General features: G+C 40.0%; 1 protein-coding gene across 4 annotated transcripts in view; it reads left to right on the forward strand.

The window, feature by feature from the left end:
* PRDM1 (PR/SET domain 1) overlaps positions 1-18,652 on the forward strand; it is a 112,654-nt gene that overhangs the window by 42,089 nt on the left and 51,913 nt on the right. Inside the window, exon 1 of one of the 4 annotated variants that reach the window (XM_042017254.1) lies at positions 7,621-7,692. The exons of the other annotated variants lie outside the window; for them this stretch is intronic. The gene's annotated coding sequence lies outside the window, so the exon portion shown is untranslated. Of the gene's footprint in view, positions 1-7,620; positions 7,693-18,652 lie in introns of those variants that run through there. 4 annotated transcript variants of the gene reach the window in all.

Consider the following 18,652-nt stretch of genomic DNA (forward strand, 5'->3'; position numbering starts at 1 on the left):
GTTGAGGGAGTTCTTTTGTCACATCATAAGTAGTGGTGGTCACATTCCCCATGTTTATAGAATTTAAAGCCTAAATTTGTTACAATCACATAGTAATCTTCAGCAGAACATCAGTAATAGAAATTCACCCAGTAATTCCTGCACAGGTGTCACGTCCTAAATGAATGCGCTGAAGCTTATTTTTAGGACGCCATTGAATCTTGTTTTAAAGGCATTAAGTAATGCAGACAACCCCCTGTGTCAGGTAGTTCACTTCATTATTTATTTAAAATAAAAATTAATCTTTAAAATTTATTACTCTTTGACTTCATCTAGTTACAGTTTCTTGCTAATGTGTCTGTACTGGGCTGCAGTGGAGCTGCTCTAGTGTAGATGAGATGATTTTCACCCATTGTGGAATATAGTCCATTTGTTCCTTATTTTCCTTTAGTATAAAGGACTGGATGCAAGGAACATTTTGATAAAAAATGGTCTATTCTTAATAGTTAAGTCACAAGCAACTTATTTCCCAGCACAACATTTTTATATAATTAGAAGTAGACTTCTGTCCAACTACTTCTCCAGGATTCCTCAAAACATTTTTGGCTTGCCAAACATGGTTTGAGATGCAATTAATGACATGGTGGATTCCAGAATTGCTGATGAGGTTAATTTTCCTTCTTGTAGAATATGATATTGTAATAGAGATGTTCTCTTTAGATGTGTGAAATGGAAAAAAACTTGTAAAGAATAACTTCAAAAAACAATAATCTGGAGTTATTTATATTTAGGAATCGGGAGCCCTGTTTGCAGCAATAGTTCCCATGCTTACCACAAAGCTGCTTCTTCCACTGACCCTATTAATTTTATGCCATCGAAGGATAATCATCTGATGTCATGATATTATTCTGGAGACCATTCATTAATATAGATACATTATTTCTGTATTTACACATAGTATAAATGCCTATGCAATAAGCAGGGAAAATAAATTTGTTATATTACAAGACTGTGCAGGCTAAAGGTAGGGTTCAGAGTCATTTGACTTGTCACAACTTGCAGAAAGAGACAAATTACCTGTGTGCTACTTAGGTTGTAAAAGAAAGTACTTCATGTTAAGCACAGTGTATCCACTACTTTTCTGCTGTACTGGTACTTCAAAACAGTACCTCTCATTTCCTTAATGACAGAAAAAAAACACACTAGCTGACTTTCTATGACATTTAAGACAGCATCGTTTTTCTTCGTTGGGAAGCAGGATTGTGCTGGCTTAGCCTGCGGTGCCTTTCAGAGACACTCAGATGGTCTTGAACACAAATAAATGTACGCTGTTTGCTAAGAAGGGTTGCACCATAGCATAGTCATGTGTTTGGAAAGGCTTACACTTGCATGTAAGTCTTACCTTGCATGTCCAAATGTAAATAAAGGGTGCATATCTTGGAGTGTACCTATGCTGGAAAAAAAGTCTTGTCAGTCTGGGGTAACAGTAGACTCCTCTGTTACTTCCCCACTGTTCTCCCTCTACCACAGCATAAATGAAAACTGTTAATAATTCTCCTTTAAGAAAGAGATTTCAGTGTTATTATAGAATTTCATACAAAAGGCACACTCTCAATTTGCCACTGATTTCCATGGACCTAAACCAGTGTTTCTTACACCCATCCAGAGTGGCTGCATTCAGTTCCTAAGGATATTGTGGGCAGCTACCACACAAAAATGTACTTTCCTTATTCTGTTGTCTTTTGGGCACTGCTGTGGCTGGTTTAGATTGGCTGTGACTAAATGGGTGGTCACAGGAAAACCAAAACTTCTGACCTGAAATGATTGGCAGATGCAAAGGATCTCTCCCAGGCTCTTTAGAACAAGCACACTATAACCTTAGTTCCCTGGTTGCCCTGGTGTATGTATTCCTATCAATTCTTGGATCATCTGGGAAGAATACGCAGCTCAGGGTTTAATTTTAATTCACAGATAATTTCTATGTATGGGAAACAGTCAAACGTTTCTGAATGAGAGCTGAAAAAGGGAAGCAAGAACCAAGGGAGATGCTGAGCTTATTCATTTCTTACTGATGTCAGATCAAGATCCAGTGTGCTCCTGGGAAATACACTCCATGTAAATGAGGTCCATGGAGTTACCAGTGAAGTGATACACACAGGCTAGTGCTACGTAAATGAATGGGCTTTCTGCCCTTGCTGGCTGAATCTGTGATAGCAGCACAAACGAGCAAATGGACTTCAATACCATTTGTTACCAAAGTGGTTGCTGTTCCACAGTCCGTACACCCATGTAAGTGGGCTTTGGGTCTCATCTTGTGGCAAGCACATTGACTTGAAAGAGAGAACATCCAAAATAAATTTCATGGCTGACCTTTGCCTCCAGCATGATTCTGGGCAGGAAGCAGGGGTGGCGTGTTTTTCACCCATCTTCACATGCCAGAGTTTGAGTCAGTTTTCTCAGATCTTCCTTGACTGTCCGTGGAGAAAACCAGCCAACAGTTACAACATATTTAACAATCTCTTTCAGACATCAGCAACAGAGAAGTTTACATTTAGTCAGATAGATGGAACTGACAGCACCAGATTTTAAATTGTGTTGAGATGTCTGATGATGCAGATGGATACACAGTGGATATCTCAAAAGATCATATGTCATGGAGATCACTCTAGGCTGTTCTTCTTTCCCTGAGGAGACAAAACACCTTTAACAATCACTAGCCCAGCAGCTCAGAGACTGATTGTGCCTACTGGGCACAGGAGCCTTAGGTGCTGGATATATACACTGCCCTGGTGGGGAGGGTTGCTAGCAGCTTTGGCCTGACTCATCTAGCATTCTTTTGGACAATACCTGGGCAAGGCTTGGGTGTTAAAGATAGACCAGGTAGGTTGTTACCGGTAGGTGACTTGCATGCAGCCCTATAAGGAGTATGAGTGGTGCTGGCACATGTGACATAGGCCCTGCCCTCCTGGGTGAGTAGCTGGCAGTGACATAGAATGGTTGCAGCCATGTCTGTAGCCTGTGTGTCCCTGCTCCTTGTTTATTAAATCATGGCCATAGTGTTCCCTGCCTCGGAATTGTTTATAAGTGTAAGTTAAAACTTGTGGAAGAGTTCCCAGACAAGGTAGTTTACAGCCAGAGTAGTTCCTTGGTCCATTTTGCTCTCAGCTGTACAAATCCTTGTGTCTTTATCAGTGGAGAAGACTGGGGTGGGGGAAGGTAAATATGTCAGCAGGTAGAGAGAGGGAGGTGGCAGCAACTGCTTTAAACCAGCATTGCTGCCAGAAACCTGTTCTTCAAATGACCCCCTGTCGACTTCACCTGCCAATCCATGGTCGTTTGAATAGTTCAGTATATTGGCTTCAGGGAGCCCCAGAACAAAGACTTTCCTTAAAAAAACTCAGACCTTACTCAGATAAAACTCCCACTCATGCCCCAGGGAGTTTTGCATGACGAAGGATTACAGGATGGTGTCTCAGCTTTGTTGTGTGTACTGCCTGTGGCTGCTTTTTAGTTTTGTGGATGAGTAAAGGCTGTGCCCCTTTACAAGAAAACTTGATTTCCGTTTGCTCCCGCTCAGTTTGCTAAAAATTTTATCATCCTCATTATAAGCTAGAGATGGGGCCTTTGAGGAACTTACAAGAGAGGAGGAAGGGCACAGGCAGGAAGGAGGTGCCTTGGCAGAACGTGGGGAAGGAGAGGGCTTTGAGGATCTTAGCAGTGGCATCTGAGATTTTTCAGTTGCCCACACTCTCCCCAGCGTGGGCCCCAAGGTTTCAGAGGTGAGGAGTTGCTCAGCCCTGGCAGGACTGAGCACAGCTCGTGAGTCTGTTCAGTGTTTGGGGATCCTGAGGTGGTTTTTTACCCCTCCTCCTGTGTGACAGGTATGCTGCATCATGCCTTTAGTTTCTCTGATTCTGCGATTACTCATTGTTATTTTGTGTGAGCAAAGCCGGCAGGTGTTACAATACCTTCCCTGTCAGCATGTCCTGCAGTTTCTGTTTCCTTGGATGAAACAGGAAAGCAGTCACTTCAGGGCCAGAGAACTGGGCCTCATTTCGTCAGCTGGAAGGTGACTAGTTAAAAATCTAACTAGCAGTCTCACACCCAGTGCCTGACAGAACAGTCTCTGAAGACTATTAAGAAAATAAAAATTCCCTGGTCTGTCATATAATGGAAATGAGTATACTTCAACAGCCATCCCCTCTAATCTGTTAGCCAGCCCTTAGCAGCTTACCAAGCCTGTATTTAACCTATTTCCCTAATGGCAATTAAGAAATGTTTTCATTTCCCAGGGAGAGGATTGCCAATGAAATCCCCCTCTCCCCCCCAATCCCCATCCTGTGGCTCTGTTCTCTCCGTCCTCTTCCCCACACCCCAGCTCCTTCTTCCTTAGCCCAAGGCGTCCAAAGCATTCCCCGTGTGTTTGGGTAGCATGCAGTGAGGAAGAAATGATTAAGCAGCTGAATGTTTGAAATCCAGCTAAATGCACCGATTATTATCTGCTTAGGGCTTTCTTATCTCGAACTGTGTGGTGCTTAATGGTAGGCCCATTGTTTTCAGCTCAAAGGTATTAATGAAGGAATCAGGGCAGCAGGCTGATGTCATAGGTGGCTGAAAGGTGACTTGTGCACTGATTTCCCTTACTCCACCCCTTCGCAAGTCCCTTCCAACTAGTTCAGAGGATGGGTTAGTATTTTTAGAGTGGAGAGGGGGGGGAAAACAAAAAAAGCAGCAAGCAGCCAAGGTTGCATTTGTGTGTCTGGTAAAAGGATTGCAGAGGCTCCTAAATATCCTGCTTAAAAGATGTACTCTCTGAGCTTCTGCTCTACTTTCTCACTCCATAAAGACTCTGAACTGTTGGCGAAGGTCTCAGCGTGAAAGCGGCCAGCCGGCCCTTGCTCACGCCTGCCCTAGGCACTGACCAGCAGAGTACACTTGATGCGCTGACCTATATCCAAGGTGAGGTTTCCACTTAGTGTTTTCCACGCAAAGAAAGAGCTGTGTAAGTAGCTGCCACCAAGGATGGCTTCTTGAGGTGGGTGAAGCCCTCAAGATGATGCACAATTTAAGGAAGTGCTTTTGTAGTCAAGTTATCAGCTGTACTTTTTGTCACTCTTCCGAGTTAAATCCTTTTTTCTTCTTTTTTTAAATGTACATAGTTATTAGATGCAAAGTGGTATATGTTGTGTTAGGAGAGACTCTTCCTCTGGGGTGAGATATTGTGAGTGTATTCGGTTTTCTATTACACAACACAAGCAGAGAAAGAGGTAAAGATTCAGAATAGATTAGATTTCATTGTCATTGTTTGTGTTTTAATCATACACTGTTATTTCTGTAATTCTTTTTGTGACTAATTTATCTTGGTATTCCTTTCCTTTTTGTCATCGACATGAAAAACATGCTTCTGTCTTTGAGTTAAAGTACTGCTCTACGTGGTAGGACTTTGGCATCACACTCCTGCAAAAATGCTAAAATTTCTTCAACTTTTTTTTAATGGACCCACCTAAGAATTCAAGGAAATGTGTGTTACCAGAAACTGACTTGTGAAACTTTCGTGATTTTTGGGACAACAAAAGAAAAACAGCTTTTAAATAGTGGTGTCATAAGGTAGCAGGTAAAGAGTTCTTGTGTCCATACCTATCCAAGCAGGCCTCAGACTAGAATGAAAAATAATGCACTTTCTTTTTTCATGTTAATGAGGCAATATTTTTTGTGTAATATATAAGTTAATCAGAGTCTTTGTGACTACAGTTACAATGTATTTGCTGGCATGGGATTTATAAGATTGGATTTCTGTCTTACCTAAACAAATGAGTGAAGAGTTTAATCCTTCATATTTTTGATTGGTTTTGTTTGTTTTTCTCAATTTCCGTTTAGTTTTGGTTTGATGAGCATGCAGTAGCTTTCACTGTTCACTGGAGTATTTTGTGCTGTTGAAGGAGCTAAATAGTCCACTAGCAAAGATGAGAAAGTCAAAAGAGAAAGCAGAGGAGAAAGAGTGGCACTGAATGCCCATACATGCATCAAAGCCAGCTGCTGTCTTGAATAAGCTTTACGTAACAGGTAACCATCAAACACAAAAATGCTCCCTCCAATTTTTTTTCGAGGGAGATAAGAACTGCGTAGAACTAGATTGACTTTGGGGTTTGGTTTTTTTTTCCATTTCGACTTACTAGTTCATAGTTGGGATTGGTTTGTGTAGGGTGTTTTTGGTTTGTTTGGGGTTTTTTGCCAGTGGAAGGGTTGAGTGAACTGACCAGCACTTCTAGTCCTGTCCTCTCCCATCCCCTCCTGTCCCCCTCCCTGTTTCTGTAGGTTCAGCAGTAAAAACCTATTGAAATGTGAGATTACCAAACTGAAGCAATCAGTCTGAAATGATTAAGGAAGATGACTATTCTTTTCTTCAGATGACCAAAAGTCATCTTGCTCAGAGTTCCTTATCTTCAAGGTGCTATTTCACAACTGTTTCTCTCTTCCTAAGTATGTATTTCCTGTTAAAATCTGAAGACTTTACATTGTAGGTAAGCTTATATGCAGAAACTCTCACGAGCAGTTAAAAAAATTGATGACTTTTGAAATTATGTTGAATTTTTTAAAAGGAAAAAGTGTTTGTTTATTTCTTCAGTAATTTAGCAGATTATGTGTCAAGCCTAGGGTGAAATTTTGTTTGCTGAACTTATCTTAAACCTCAGGAGGGGAGGAAGGTTCCATTTAAAGGTCAAAACATTTCAAGATTTCAATTCAGTGTATTTTTTACTTTTAAAGATTTTCCTTACCCCACCCAGGCCTCGGACATTAAAAGCTTTTCAGATGCCTTACACGTGTTCATCTTGTATTGAAATTTTTGAAATAGCGCTACATTGAATGCCAGAATAGTTAAGTATTCATGTACATATTATTATCATCTACTGTGCACCAACACTTCTCTGGCAAGAAATTCAGTGTTTGAGGTTGGAGGAGAATGCTGGAGCTGACAAAATTCAGATGCTAATGATAATTAATTTATGTAGTGGCAGAGATAGGTGCACTGCCAGGTGCTTTACAGGCAGATAAGATCTGGTTTCTGCTTCAGTGCTTTTACAATCTGAGGCCCTGGTTTTGCAAATACCTATGCACATGAGTTATGCCACCAAGTGCAGTGACACTACCCATGCATGTGAAGTTACTCACCTGTAGTGAGCTATCTGTACAGTTTCAACTGCATTAGCTTTCCAATTGATAGTGCGGTGAGTCAGTAATTTTTCAGGCTGATGATTGCAGGTATTTAATAAGCTCTGCAAGTCAGAAGGTAAAGAAAAAAATACAGGAGTCACCTTTCCGCAAGGGAATTGAAAACTCGGGTTTCTCTGGGAAGTTTTTCAGGAAGCAAACAATCCATGTTAGAGCTGGCACTTTCATGTCACACTGGCTTAAATTATGTCTATTTGCGTACAAACCACAGTGAAGAAAAAAACCACCCGATAATTGGAAGGGAAAAGTGTTACTCCCGTTCCTCATTTGTCGTGATGCTGATCTTGGGGCCACGTTAGGAGTGTTTCCAGTGAAATTAGTTTCAAGTCTGGGAAAAAGTAATCAGCAGAGGCCTTGGTAGCTGTAAATTTGTGGCAGCAGTCCCTAATTCATCTTGTAATTCTATGACAGGCTTTCAATTGCCGTATTTGGCCAGGGATCACCTCAGTGGACAGTTAATGAAAGAGCAGAGGGAACTTGAAGGTCAGTCGCACTGAATTCTTTTTCCTTCTGGTTGTGTCTTTTTTATTGCAGCCTATCTTTCTTTATATAATTTATTAAAGAAAACCCTTTATTTTCTGTTTCTGGCAAAGGCAAATCTATGCCTCTTTGTTTATCTGCCTTTTTTCCTTGAAGCTTTTATAAAATAGCCAGAAATGTCTCAAAATAGATGTTTCTGTTGAAATTGCTTGACAGAATTACACTCTAGCCAATTTCTATTTCTTGTCTGAGTGTGGTCATGAGAATAAAGCAGCAACAGATGCTGCAACCAGGTATGTTTTTGAGAATGGAATTTGTACATTGACATGTGAATCTAATCTCAGTACAATGAGAAGACTTTACTTATTGGCTCACGCTCAGAATAAATTAGTTTGAACTTCAGAAAGCCATGAGACTAACCAAAATAACACCAGAAAATGCATTTGGGTCTGCTGGATTCAGACTAACCAGCAGATAAGCTGGAATAGCATTTGTTTGTTGGAACGCTGTAGTAAATGGGGGCTGACTTATCAGAACACAAGATTTTCTTGTAATATGTATAGAGTATCAGACATGTTGAAAAAAATGAAAAAAAAACCAAAACAAAAACAAAAAACAAAGAGGGGTCATGGATTAAAAATTAAAATGGTCTTTTCTTTTTCTTCTTCCCTCTTTCTTGTTCTATTAGACAATTTCCTGTTAACACTATTTTCTCTTTTTCAAGATCTTGTCTTTGTTTGGAAGATATCAGCCTTATCTCTTGTTTTATCTCATTCAGTCTGTCTCTCAGAGTACCTTGTGTCTTAATCTCTCTCTATCTTATGCTTTCAATCTTTTTCCTCCTTTTTCTGTCCTTTTCACAGTGTTGTTTTTAGCTCTCCTTTATTTTGACTTCCATTCCAAATACATCATCTTTCCACCTCAGAGTCCCCTTCCCCTGTTCAGCCTTTCTCAGAAAAAAAATTCACAGGACTCACCATCATTTGACCCTTCCAGATAATGGAATGACCACTCTGGCTTCAGGGAAAAAGGAAGTGTTGGTGGATGAAGTAGTGTTTTTTCAGTATCTGAGCTTCTTTCAGTCACAACAAGATCATTGCTACTTCCTCTCAGGTTGAATTCAAAATCCTTTGCAATTATTGAGAAGCTTCACTTGCTATTAAACTAACCATAGAAAGTGGGGAGAAATGCGAGATAAAAAAAAGTGGGTAGAGAAGTCCACTTTCTGCCTGCTACACAAGGGAAAATTAAAAAAATGTTTAGAGGTGAGTTTATTTTTCAAAGTACATTCAATTTAAACTAGTGGTAGGAATTAACTGCATTTTAATGGTTATCATCTAGTCAAGGATGTCTTTACTATAAGTAGAGTACAATGAGCTTTTCTATTTGTGAACTTGGGATTCCATGTCACTTTTTAATAGGCTTCTGCAGCACAAGGCCTTTTGACTGCCTGTGATACAGCAGAGGTCGTTACTAGCTGCAGGACCTGCTACTTGGCTGTGCCTGTCTTGGCTGGTGGGACGCCTCTTGTGGACATTGTGACTGTGGCCACTTGTTACCAGTACCAGGGGCTTTCCAGACCCAATGCTTTTGCAGATCCCAGGCAAGCAGATCACAGATGTGGTGCGGAGAGCAAGGTGATGCCTTCTACCTTGGTCATGCTGTTGCGTCTGTACGGATAAAAGGGGGATTTGTCCATGCAGAACCCTTTGAAAATGATGCCAATACAATCTTAGTCAAGTCTGGTGGAACAAAAATGGTCTTGGTTCTTGCACAAGCCAATGCAGGGAACAAGGTGGCCTCTCATAGTGTTAGCAACATCTCCTTTCTGCACATGCTGAGTTCCCAATATTTGTACAAGAAGCTGCTCTGTGAAGATTGATTGGAAGTGATCAGGATTGTTTTGTGTCTCAATTTTGCATATTTCTGTTTAAATCAGATAAGGTCATCTTATTTGAAATGGTGGATTTGGCAGTAACAAAATTGGTTGAAGGAGGACATGAAAATCTTCTCTTTGTGTGTAGAAGACTATTGTTATTTAATACAACAGGGTGTCAAAACCCATCATATGCTATGTGTTCATAAAGTGCTTTTATTAATGGTGTAAAAAATCCAATAACAACCCGAGAAACTTCTCGTTATGAGAGGAGAAAACATTAGTGCTTTTCCTGACAGTGTTCCTTTTCATGAGGGACTCCTCTGTGGAACACTAATCAAGTCCATTCAGAAAGATCTTAATTAATTTAATTAAAATCTGTCAGATCAAACTGATTAGCCTGACATCCAGCGTGGCAGGAGGAAGGAGGCTGGTACATGCATTGTAAGTGTGTTGACGTGGGCTTGCTGCTTGCAATCAGAGATATGTGGCTGCTGTGGGGATCAAAGCAGTCTTCCATTGTCATCAGAATAAACATTATGGGTCCCCTAGGCAAGCGATCCAGTTTCTTTTTGTTAGGAAATATTTTATACCTCCACAGCCCCGGCAGCTCAGGAGGGGACAGCAGTTACCTGGTCCTGCATGTGATCGAAGGGGAGCACCGGCGGACCTTCCCTGCCCTCCTGACAAAGGGGAATACAGATTAGACATTTCTCATCCCTTCGCCATGCTCTGTCTCAGCCATTGGCCACAGGTAGGAGAGAGAGGCCATGGTGACAGGGGCGACTGTGCATTTTGATGCTGAGCGTGGATGTTGCTGCAGCAGAGCCTTCCAAGGAGTGGTGTGTCCATGTGGGACATCTTCCTTTTGCAGACTGAACTGAGGTGGAAGCCAAGAAACTGCACTATCTGGCTGTGTTTATCCAAAATATGAGGAACTACCTCAAACACGTAAGCTTCTTAATCCTGCAGCTGCTAATAATGATGTGTGGTTTCTATGGCAAACATCAGGGCAGCCAGTGCAACCTGTGTCTTTAGGTCTTTCCACTTCCCCTACCCCACACATGTACTTATGGAGTACCTCTCATCTTCAAAAATTTTAATAAACACTTTTATCCATCGTTATAGTGGGATGGATCCATCAAAAGGGTAATAGCTAGTAAATACTCCATTTTTCAGGCTCCAATCCTGCAGGCGCTTAGGCATATGTTTCAGCTTTATGTGCCATAATTCAGGCTTCAGTGGAACCATTCACAGTACGTGAAGCTAAGCATATGTGTAAGTTAGGAATTGTAAAGATTAAACAGCATTCCTGTTAGCTAGAAATCAAAAGGTAGATGAAAACAGGGATTCCAAATGCAGAGGAAATGCAGTTCGTGAAGGAAGAGCAGAAGCAGCAGCTGACATGAAAGACTTGCCAACAGAAGACCTTTCAGTGGCATGTGTTTGGTCTTTATTTGTGAGAGGGACTCTTCTCCTGGCAAAACGTCAGTGGGTCAGTTTCTCCAAGGGTGGAACTCATCTGGAGCATTGAGTTCCATTTGTGTGGGCACAAACCTAGTGAAATCATCTTTCTGCAGTTTAGAAACCTGTATCCGATCTAAGTACTTGGGCTTCACCAGACTTTTTGCCAGGAAATAATAGATTGTAGGAAGAAATAGGATGTAAGTTCCATCTGCAGATGCTCTTCCTGACTTACACCTTCCCAGTACTTTCTGGCCATGTCTGTTGAATTGATACCAATATCCTTGAAACAGACAAGGTACCTTTAATTTGAACGGTGAGCCTGCAATAAAAAGGGTATGTGTGGTTAATTTAGGATCTTACAACTGGAGGAAGATGCTTTATGGAATGATTCATGGTGATAAGGATAGGACAGACAGATAGAAATAAGCCACTAGCCAATATATTTTTCCACTTTTTTTTTTTTTTAAATAAAATTGTAATAATATTTTGCCTTCTCTGGTATCTAAGCCTAAACTTAGATGTTTAGTTACATTTTCCCCTACCTGCCAAGGGCTTCTTTGATCCCGATCTTGTATTATCTCCACACTGGCCCAAGGCTCCACCCATGATGAGACCTTTTAGCAAGAAACTGTATTACACAGTGTAAGTGTAGTAAACGTGGTTTCTGTTGATGGTGACTAAACTCTGGCAGTTATTTTAGTGGAGTACCAGAGTCGATCTTTTTTCCTTATTGTTGTTTTTACTATGGAGTCCTTCCCTGGCATCTTCCCAATTTCTCCATTAATTTTCTCTTAAGATAACGCAAAACTGAATTCTATGCCACTGTACTTATTAAATTGGATTCTGCTCTAAATTTCCTTTTCTTTCCAGTTATGGAACTGAGACCGAGTGATAGGTTCAACACATTGCTATAGGGCATATTTGTAGATCTAAATGGGCAACAAGAAGGAATTTTTGAAGATATGTATTTTAGTAAGATTTTATAACATTTCTTTCAATGCAACAGCTATACTAGCTGTACGTACTAGTTGAATCAAAGTGATTTTTATTTTTTCTTCGTCTTTTGCAGTCAGCTAACCTAATATTTTGAGGATATAACACTGGGCATTATTGATCTATTTTTTTCTTTTCCTCCTGGCTCCTAGGTCACAGTTTAGGCCCCAGTTCAGCAAAGTACTTAAGAAGAGGCTTATCTTAAAGCACATGTTCAAGTCTCAGCAGAGTAAATGAGAATTAAGCAAATACTTAAGTACTTTACTGAATAGGGATAGAATTAAGCATGTAGTTGAATGTTTTGCTGAATCAGGGCCTTAAAATTAAAAATTAATCTTATTTGTGCTACGAAGATTGAAAAGCTACGCACTAGATTTGGATCTTGAATTAATATAAACCAGGAACAGGGTAGCACCAACCGTCACAAGAAAAGAGGTGTATAGGTGTAAAAAGGGGGTAAAGCTGGGGCTGTTAAAATAGTGGGTAGGAGACAGGAGAGATGTGCGTTCTGTTCCTATGTCTGTTTCAGGCTGAATTACTGGAGACTGACATTCCTTTGTGCTTCAGTCCTGGTGAGCCCTGGCATGCATAAAAAGTTCTATAATGTTAATAGCTGCCATGCTAAGTCTGAAGTTGCAGGAGAAGGGGCTTAATCTTTCTAAGCCCCAACACACACTCTGTCCTGTGGAGGTAATGCTACTTCCCTTCTTTCAAACTCTTTGAGCTGGTGAGGTTTCTTTCTGCACGTTATCGTGATGCCTGGCACAGTGCTCTTGCTTGTGCCTGCTAGAAGGTTTTGTAATAAAAGTCCATAATAATAAATCCTGTCCTTTGGGCTTGACAAAATGATTCACGTGACATGATACAGTATTGTTGCAGCTGAAGTTTTTGTCAAGATTTAGGTTGATACAAAATAATGGCAGCACTAAGTAGTTTTCTGACCAGAATAATTAACTTGTGAGACTCTTGGAAAAAAAAAATTTAAGAAGTGTGGTAACTTTATATTATTTTTTAAGAAGACAGCTGCTGTTTTCAGTCTGTGGAGTTGAGCAGGTTATGGATGAATGTAGGGGAACATTTGCATGGATCACTTTTAGGGATGTCTGTTAAATCTGCAAACATCTAGTATGAGTTTTTATTTATGTGAATACCTCCTAAGCAGTTTTTGGTATTGGGAATAAAAATTTGAGTGGTTTAAGTGTGGTATTCGACAACCATCTTTTCTACAAACATTGAATTTGTGCCTGGAGCTGGCTCAGTGTTCATCATGATATTCTGTGTTGGTGTTACTGTGTAGTGATGCTCAGAGAAGACTGATCGACCCAAGTGCTTGTCTTCAACTAACTTCATGTAAGGATACCTCAGCAAGTATTCACACTGAGTGTAATATGATCTGTATGGGTGCTAGCTAATGGTTAACTGGCTCTGCTGAACCTGTGTTCCTTAAACAAACGCTATCAGTGTGGGATGAGTTGTCTTATTTCTGCAGACAACGTACTTCAGGTTAGAGACTAAAGCTTTATTCTTAGGAGTAGAAGACAGCTGGAGGGCTTTCACTGCCTGCTCAAACAGGGAAGGGAAGAAAGGCATCACGTTACTAGAGCTGCTGTTCTCAAATCAAGACAGGAGGGATGAGGGTAGTAGGGTCTCTGAGTATGTTCTGAAGTGTGTAGGGTGGCTGACCTCAACTCAGCTGTTATTTTGATTTTTTAACTGACTGTGGTTGGAACGGGTGCTTGATGCAGTGTAAAGCTTCTCAGGATAGCTGGCGTAACTTTGTGCTAAGGCTTTGAGAAAGGGGAGAGAAATAGGCAAGATCATGCTTTACACAGGAGGTTGCAGTGTGGAGATACTCTGTATGGAGAATGAAGGGGCAAGATAGTGCTGAAACTTTGAGCTCTCTGTACAAGGCAAAACTTAATAGATAAGGTGAGTCAAAACTGTGGACCTGTATGCTGGGGGCTTTGAAAACTTCATGGAAATTGCTTGTTATTAGGCATATGGGGTAACAATCTTGTTTTCTGGAATTTCATAGAGGCATAAAACTACATTTTGTGTATGTGAGAGACCTCTCACCCAAGCACAGTTCCTGCAATGATAGCATTGTATGATCATCTTGATTAATCGTCTTGCCTTATAAAATGGGTTGAGTTAGTATCTTAAATCTCAACTGTTTAAAAAATGCTTGTTCTGGATGAGTTGTAATAGTGTGGGTTTGTTTGGGGTTTTTCTTTGTTTTTTTTTTAATGTAAAATACAAATTCCCCTCTATGCATTTGAAATATGAAAATGAGGGGTTTTTTAAAGAATAAGCAGTTTATTTGTTCCTACAGGTAGAAATCCAGAACTCAGCATTGAAGGCTTTAAAAGCATATCTAGAGCAAACCCAGTGTGTTTCACTTTTTCACGGTTATGGGCAGAGTAAGTTGGTATTTCATTTTTTTGATCCTGACTAGTAGGGGATACATTAATTACATCAGAAATTTGGGTTATTTTTTCAGACTGACTTTTCCTCCCTTGATGAATGAAGTGATCCACATCTAAAAACAAGCTAGTTTTGTATAAAATGATAGATTTTTAACTGTATAGCATTTATTGCCTACAATAGAAGCCTCTGTTCAGGAACAGAAGTTTACAATTTGATGCATTTAAGGTATTTTTTGACCAGATAAAAATTCTTTGTTAAAATATTGTTGGGCATTCAGTTCCCTCTTCATTTAGGTTACCCTTGCACTGCTGTAAGTACATTTAATTAATTGAGTTCCCTGTGATGTAGACCATTAAACATGTGACAAGAAACAAAATGATGAGAGACTTAAAAGACAACTCTTTTTCTTCTAGTTTTGTGTTATTTATTAACAGTATACTTAATTTGACTGTGGTTGCACAAAAGCTCTGTCAACTAAGTTAATAGTAAATGTCACTTCCTAGTTAGCATCACACGAAAGTCTCTGACATACATAATGATTATTTTAAGCATCTTTCATTCACAAAATAAAATTACATGCCTGTATTTTTTTTTTAATTTAGTCTTTTAAAATTACTATCAAAGAACAAAACCTTAATTTGTTATTTTGTTTAAATAATTTTCTCCTGACAGAGTAGGGTTTGATATGATAACTTAATTGATTTATAGTACAGAATGAAAGAAAGATTAACATATTTTAAACGGATCAATGAAATATTGACAGGCCTGGAACATAAGTGATTTTGATTTGTGAATTCTCCAGTCACTTTTTTCTTTGGCAGAAAAATCACACTTGCACCATTTCTAGGAGTTATTCTACTAACCGCAAAAAGTTTAAACTTATAAATCAAAACTTTTGAAGCAAATCAGAGTTAGGAACCTGGAATGAGAAGCAGCTTTTGAACTCCAGATTTGTTAAACAAAAATGCATTAGATTTTTTTGCAGGGAAACTCCTCTTTTTAAGCACAGCAAGGTTATAAATTGTTATCTCCTTAATACCTTCTTGGCTTAAAGTGACAAAGTCTAAAAGGACTTTATGAATACAAGTTTCGGGGGTATTTTGTTTTGTTTCACTAACATCCATTTTATGGAGACTTTATGAGTTCCTGTGCATCCTCCAAATATTGACACTGCTGGGGCTCGATGGAAAGTTCAGACCGAATCTTGAACCTCCTCTTGTTGGTTCTACAGACTGTCTGGAGTCCAAAGGTTACGAACTGCTTGTAAACTATCTCCAGAATAAAAGCTGTGTGCCAGGACATCAGTGCTGGTATTGTGTCCTCTATTCTTTTCCTAATTTGCAGTTTCTCCCCACCCTGCCCCCGTGGATTGTCAATGGCCTGAATTGTTTCAGTCTGTTTAATTCAGCGAGGCTGTGCTAATCGGTGTCGCCTGAAAGCCTGTCCTGAGACCCCGAGACTTCAGAGATGTTAATTCGCTTAGTACTACAAAACTAAACGGGGGGAAAAAAGAAAAAAAAAAGAAAAAAAAAAAAAGAAAAGAGAAAAAGAAGAAAACAAAACCCAGAGTAGTTCTTCATTGTCCACTCCAGCGGCACAGACATTAAACCCCTGTATTCAGCAACAGTCAGTACACAACTTTTAACAGAACAGCTTGTAATACACATCAATTTAACAGAACTATTTCTTTTCTTTAACATTAAGCACTACGCACAAACGTGAGGTAGCTGACGTCATTTGTTAGCAGTAAAGAGTCTCTCTGAAGTATTTTTTCTCTGCGGGGTCTGGCACCAGAAAGATTAAAATTTGCATTCAAATCGCTCTGTACGAGATCGACCCAGTGACTAGTAAAGCCAACAGAAATCTTCCTGTGAACCCGAATTTCAAGAGTTTTCTCTGCTTAGCTGTGCAAGATGTGCACGTTAAATCAAGTAAGACCATTTATGTCCTTAAACCTGAGGCAGTAACAACGCTGAACCTACAGGTTTCCCAGCGTGGATGTGGACCCACGTACGTGGAGGAGAATCTTCGAGCTTGAGTTACGTGCTGAGGCTCTCCGGGTGGCTCAGTGGGAGAACACAGTAACCACGAGACAAATCCCTGGAGCCACCAAGTTCAGCCATGAGCATCCTGAGTTTAGTTCAATGACTTGTGTATTTTTGCAAAGCAGAGGACAGGGCATAGTCTGACCACATCCTTCCCCAATAAACAGAATTGCGTGTCTGTTCTTTGGATATCCTTTGAGGATCCAGGCTCAACCTCTCAGGCAGAAGTGCAAAATAGTAGATTTCTTCAATGTTATTAAAAAATTTGTTCTAAATGAACATTTCTGCCTAAAGGCAGTTTCCAAAGAAATACTTTTGCTAGAGAGACAGGGAGCAATCACTTACAGCTTTCCACAGGCAAACACTGTACCTATTTTTACTCCCAACTGTGATAAATTTACCTTGGGTTTTGTTCATTAAGAAAACTTCATCAGGGAAATGCAATTTCTCCTCATTGTCTAAACATAACAAATAGTACTTATCTCCTTTGGCTAGTCGTTTTTCAGACATGAAATTCCTGGTAAATGGATCTTATTAATACAAACAAATTTAAAAGCCACACATTTTTTTCCACTGCATCAGTGTGTGGTTTTTAGTTAGTAACAGAATATGTACTATTAGTGGTTTATCACAGTGATTAGAAGTCCAGTGAAGGCAACTTACATGAGTCTTTTAACTATGAATTGATCCTCAGTGATCAACTTAAACTTATTGATTTATTCAGGAGAAAAAATGATTGGGGTTTTTTTGGGGGGTGTTTTGGTTTGGGTTTTTTGGGTCTTTTTGTTTGTTTGTTTGTTTTTGTGAAACAGCTTTTACCAAAAACTTGGGTTTGTATCAGGATTTTCTAATGCTTTTGTGTCATATGCCTCATGAATATTCTCTAAATACTCTTCTTAGCCAGCAATCTTATATTATCTTACATAATCTTCATGATAAATCATTTTGCAATGTTTCAAATGTTTCTTAACTCTTGGTGAGATAATTCCAAATTCAGTGTGTTAAACCTTTTCAAGAAATAGGCTTGCTGACTTTTAATCTGCAGGTCTGCTTTGTACCACATGCAGTTTCCAGGTACTCGGTATCTCGTGTGCTGCGTAACCCGTCTCGCGTGCATGGCTATCTAATCTTGCGGCAGGTGAGAAGCTGTAATTTGTACGGGCTTCTTATCGAAATGCAGAAAACTGATGTGGAAAGAATGGCAACCAAGCTGTATTTTGCCCTCACAGTATTAATTTTGTTTTAAAAAATAGGTGTCACTGAACAAATAATCTCCAGAGCTGTTAAAACATAGCAGGTTGCGTGGTTTAAAGACAAGCCCTGCAGAGTCGAGCTGTGTGGGGCACCAGCGCCCTTCACTCCCCAGGAGCCAAGCGTCCCCCATGCTCACCAGGATCTGATTGTCCAGTGATGCAAGAGTTTGCTAATTAAACAGTTCACAGAGGTGTTTGGGGCAGAACCTGTGGACATTTAACCAATTGAACAATTTATTGCTGTAATTGAGGGGGTTAGCTGGTGTTTATTAACTAGCCTTCCTGTCACGTTCCAATGGCTGGACTAACCCTTGGTCCCTGATTTGTTTTCAAGTGTCCCACTGGTGGTGTTGGCGCTGCAGTGTCACTCTTCAGGCTGCCACTTCAAGGCCACAACTTCACTTATCAGCCTTTTGCAAATTCAGGCACATTACTGGACATTCTTTTCCTTGCTGGAGCAAGTGTTTTATTACAAAGTACTGTCGCTTTAGAGTAAAAACAAGATTTTATCTTAGACAAAAAATAAGTCTGGATTATTAAGAAATTTCAGCAAACCGCTTCTGTCTTGAAAATAGTTTCTGGCTTTGTAATTTCAGCAAAGCACTAGTTTATTTTCCTTTTATGTTTATGGTCACCTCTGCTGTCTCTATCATCATTAAAGCGGGTTTGGGGCTGGGATAAAGGCGTCATTGCAGCGGTGTGCAGCAGGGCTTCCAGTCAAACCGCTGAGGCACGCGCAGTTTGGGACACAAATCTATTCAGGGGAACAATGAGTCCTGATGGTGGTAACAGGCTGCTTCTCCCCCTCACCCATGAAAGCTTCTATAACTAGAACTAATTGGCCGTTCTTAAAGTGCAATTAGCAGGGATATTAATCTAGTCCTGACAGGTGTGAAACTGTG

The sequence above is a fragment of the Corvus kubaryi genome, unplaced genomic scaffold, assembly GCF_017639235.1.
Source record: "Corvus kubaryi isolate FWS band 111438036 unplaced genomic scaffold, C.kubaryi_AGA036_p1.0 split3-73, whole genome shotgun sequence".
Lineage (NCBI taxonomy): Eukaryota > Metazoa > Chordata > Aves > Passeriformes > Corvidae > Corvus > Corvus kubaryi.